General features: G+C 43.4%; 1 non-coding gene across 1 annotated transcript; it reads left to right on the top strand.

Annotated features, from left to right (window-relative positions):
* The first annotated feature begins 2,554 nt into the window (after window positions 1-2,554).
* Window positions 2,555-2,686, top strand: LOC111826919. The gene has a single exon (XR_002830372.1). It is a non-coding gene; the product is annotated as a small nucleolar RNA SNORA72 (small nucleolar RNA).
* The last annotated feature ends 1,759 nt before the right edge of the window (window positions 2,687-4,445 follow it).

The following is a 4,445-nucleotide window of genomic DNA, read 5'->3' as shown; positions in this document are numbered from 1 at the left end:
TTTGTGCATGGGGTGGGGGGGCCCTCAGCCCAGCCTGCACCCTTCTCCAATCTGGGACCCCTCAGGGAATGTCTGACAGAGATCAGGCCTAAACCGGCAGTCAGACATCCCTCTCACAATCCTGGACTGCTGGCTCCTAATCACTCACCTGCCTGCCTGCCTGGTCGCCCCTAACTGCCTCCCCTGCCAGCCTGGTCACCCCCAACTGCCCCCCCAACCAGCCTGGTTGCCCCTAACTGCCCCCCACTGGCCTGGTCACCTCTTACTGCCCCCTCTGCTGTCCTGGTCACTCCCAACTGCCCTCCTCTGCCGGCCTGGTCACCCCTAACTGTGCTGCCCCCTGCTGTCCTGGTCACCCCAACTGCCCCCCCCCCCGCCAGCCTGGTCACCCCTCATGGCCCCCCCACTGGCTTGGTTGCCCCACGCAGCCTGCTTGTTCAGTCATTTGGTCATCCCTCACTAACCCCCCTGTTGGCCTGGTCACCCTACACAGCCTGCTGTTCAGTTGTTTGATCATCCCTCACTAACCCCCTTGCCGGCTTGGTAGTAGGCAGCCATCTTGTGAGGGCATGAGGGTTAATTTGCATATTACCTCTTTATTATATAGGATACCAAATTCTCATCTCTTTGCTCTATTAACTCGAAGAGTCCATTCACTCACTTATCCAACAAATAAATGTTGAGCAACAAACAGTGAATATACAGCAGGCACTAATCTGGACTCTTAAAAAAGGGTACAAAACAAAAAAGGTGCCTGCCCTCAAGGAATTTACATTCTGGTGAGGATGATAAATGAACAAGGGAGTAGAAAATCTAATTACGAATGAGAAATTCTCTTAAGAGATTTAGTGTTGCAGTCAGAGAGTACTGAGGCCTTAGTTTTCTCATGTATAAAATGTAAATAATGAGACCTTTATAGAGTTTGAGGATTCAACGAAACAAGACAATGTAGGTAGGTTTCTAAAACAGTGATCTCAGTAAGAGGTAAAAGGTCACTGTGCAATTGAATACATGGGGAGGATCCATAGTGTATTTTTTGGTGACTTAAAAATTGTAAGGGTCCCTGGGGCTGAAATTCAGCCTTAATATTTTGAAGTCATATTTTGATGTCTCAGAGAACAGGTACTAGTTATTCTTGTCATTTATTTAGTTTTTCCTAGTCATCTGGTGTTTTGCTTACAAATTTTTCTAGCTCCTTTGAATGGCATAGTTGTCTTTGAGACCTTTTCAAAGAACTTCTCACAGTGGATACTCATCATGTCACTCTAGTTTTATTGGAAGTTTAGATTCTTTTATAAAGCACCTGATTCTAGGGTTCTTTTTCACCTCCTGAGAGCTAGAGAGATCCTTGACTTGGAATATTTTACTTACCAGGGATTTATTAACCACCTGCTATGTGCCCCCAATTTTAAAAAAAAATCCTCACCTGAGGATATGTTTCTTACTAATTTTAGAGAGAGGAAGGAAGAGGAGAGAGAGAAACATCAAAGTGAGAGAGAAATAGCGATCGGTTGCCTCCCATATGCGCTCTGACAGGGGACAGAACCCACCACCTAGGTATGTGCCCTGACCAGGAATCAAACTGCAACCTTTGGTGATGCTCCAACCCACTGAGCAACACAGCCAGGGCTATGTGCCCAAATTTAATTTAATCCTTAAACAGCCTTGTGAGTGAAGTGGGTATTATCATTTCTAGTTTTTGAATATGGAGAAATAGAAGCTCAAGGACGTTAAGTAGTTTACCCAGAGTTATAAAGCTAAAGAGTGACATAGACCAAATTTGTACTTATCTCAATTATTCTATTAATCCATTTATTGAATAGCTGCTATCTTACAGGGGTAGATGGTGATGATATATCATTAAAGGAGACCGATGTGGGGGAAGCAAACAGTTAAATAAGTAATCAGAGATAATAGATGTTGTGGACTGATACCAGAGGACAGTGGGAACATTTGACAGGAGGGCCTACAAATTAGAGGCTTCTGTGTGGAATAGCACTGAGATCCAAAGGGTGAGGTAAGCAAAAGAGTACTCGGGGGTGAGTGGTCATTGACTGGGGAAGAGGCTGTCCTGGGCAGTATGTACAAAAGATCTGAGGCAGAAAAGAGAATGGTGTGTCTTTAAGGAACTGCAAAAAGATAATAATGCCAGGATTTTTAAAGACCAAGCGGGACTGACATAAGATAAACATGTTAAAGAAGGTGAGGAACCAAATCACATGGGACCTAGTTGGCGTTATGAGGGATATGGACTTTATTCCCATTTCTATAAGAAGTCATTAAAGGACTTGAAACTGGGAAATGATTTAATCACATTTGAATTTTATTTTTTTTAAGATCCTGCTGACTACTTGTGGAGAATGGAGTGAGAATGGAGCAGGAAGACTATTGGAAGGCTACTGCCATAGTCCAGATAGGAAATAATGATAGTTTGAACCAGGGTGGGGGTGGAGGGATAGAGAGAAGTGAATGGATTCCAGAAATATTTAAGAGGTAAGCTTTTTGACTGAATCACTTGGAATGCTTTCAATTGCAAGTAATAAAACCTGACTGACTGCGAATATTCTCACTGTTCTGACTTTGTAATTATCAGAGTAGGCTATACATTTGCTTTATTAAGACCATGCATGCGTCCTTAGACCTAGTTCTTTCCCTAGGTCTGGTTTTATAAATGCTGGTGATAAACCAAGTCTGATTTATATGATGCATCTTAAGTGGGAAATGTCCAACTCTAGGTGACTTTGATCAACCCCAAGAAATGACAGCACAGCTAGTACAATAACTTGAAGATAACCACTGCTAATTTCATAATTATCAGTTGCCATCAATTGAATTATAAGCTTATTACTGTTTTATTTTCTAGAAAAAAAAACTGACTTTAAAAGCACAGGGAAGTTATTGGGTTATATAATTGCAATATGTGGAAGGAGGGCTTGGTTCAGGCAAAACTCAATGAAATCTTAGGGAACTGGTTCCTGTTTGACTCTGTTTACCTTCTGCCATATGTGCTGTATCATAAGGGTACCACCCTCATGCCCCCAAGGTGGCAGCCAGCGGCTTCATGGCTACATGCTTCTTCCTTTATATCTTGGTTGAAAAAGAGAGTAGTATGTCTTTGTTTCAGCATTCCCAGCAAATGCCTCAAGCCTCACTCGCATTGGACCGACTTAAGTCTCATGCCCATTCCTGAACCAGTTATTGAGCTGGAAGATGGAGTGGAACTCTGGGGTCAAGCTTTCCTGAACCACGTGGCTCACCGAATGGAGAGGGAGACTGTGGAGAAAGGAGGAGGGAGGAGTGTGTGCTGGGACCCAGGAAAGGTCTTCTCTGTTAATGGATTGGAAGTCAGGGTTTAGAGAGATCACAATCAGAATAAACTCTTCGGGTGGTATCGTTCATTGAGGTGGGGAGCAAGAGAAGCAGGTTTAGGGAAGAAGATGATGAGTTCAGCTGTGCTAGCCGCGCTCAGGATATCCAAGAGGAGATGCCAACTAGACAGTTGGGTGGGGCAGCCTGCAGCTCAGAGCAGAGGTTCTGGCTAAAGACAGAGACTTGCGTGTTGCTGACTTACCTGATCCCAAAACTTGTACTTTTAATCAGAAGGCATATTTTACATTAGTTTTAAAGTCTGTTCAATTGCCATAGCAACTCTCTGTGGCCAGGGAACATTTAATCACATAACAGTTATATTTATAGCTCACTTGTAATATATATTCTTTTAATGCTCACCGCTATTGCTTTCCCATTTTAGAGATGTTAAATCTGAGACATAGAAGGGTTACAGCTGAGCTCACAGAGCTAATGAAGAGTAGCACTGGGATTTGAATGAAGAAAGTCTGACCTAGAGTCCTTATTCATAATGTCTGAGCATACTATTTTTCTCTCAGCTACAGAAACAGGAGGGGAGTGGCAACGATGGCCACAGGTAGATCAGTTTCTTACATAAAGCAGAATGGTTGCTCTGATTCTCAGTTCTCCCTGGGATGCTGGTCTTTGGGACTGAACTGCTTTTGGGGCAGCGCAGCCCTGGAGGTGAGAAGTCCTGTTTGCAGTGGTCATCTCAGACAGCAGCCTGGCAGGTGGGGAAGGAGCTGTCATGGGCAGAGACGTGAAACAGCTGAGCAAACCAAATGACACAGGCAGCCATGAGTGAGTTTTGTAATGGGGGATTCTGGGCCTCTAGAACCTTCTCTTGAGCCATTCTTGCTAAATCCTCATCCTTCCTAAGCTGCTTTTGACAGCAAAATGGAGCTGAGAAAGGCTGAAGTGAAGGTATCTGATTTTTTTCCTTAAGTAAAATAGAAATGATAGTTCCTTTCGGTCATTTTGTTATATCTGTGTCTCTTTGTCCCCATTAGTACAGATAATTAAGAGCTAAGGATAAACCCTCTTTCTTGTTAAAATGCTATTTTGTCCACTAAAGCAGAATATCTATAGCTCTTTCC

Source organism: Myotis lucifugus, unplaced genomic scaffold (genome assembly GCF_000147115.1).
Source record: "Myotis lucifugus unplaced genomic scaffold, Myoluc2.0 scaffold_110, whole genome shotgun sequence".
Taxonomy (NCBI): domain Eukaryota; kingdom Metazoa; phylum Chordata; class Mammalia; order Chiroptera; family Vespertilionidae; genus Myotis; species Myotis lucifugus.
Note: the sequence above shows the minus strand (reverse complement) of the source record. Positions and strands in the feature narration are given on the sequence as shown.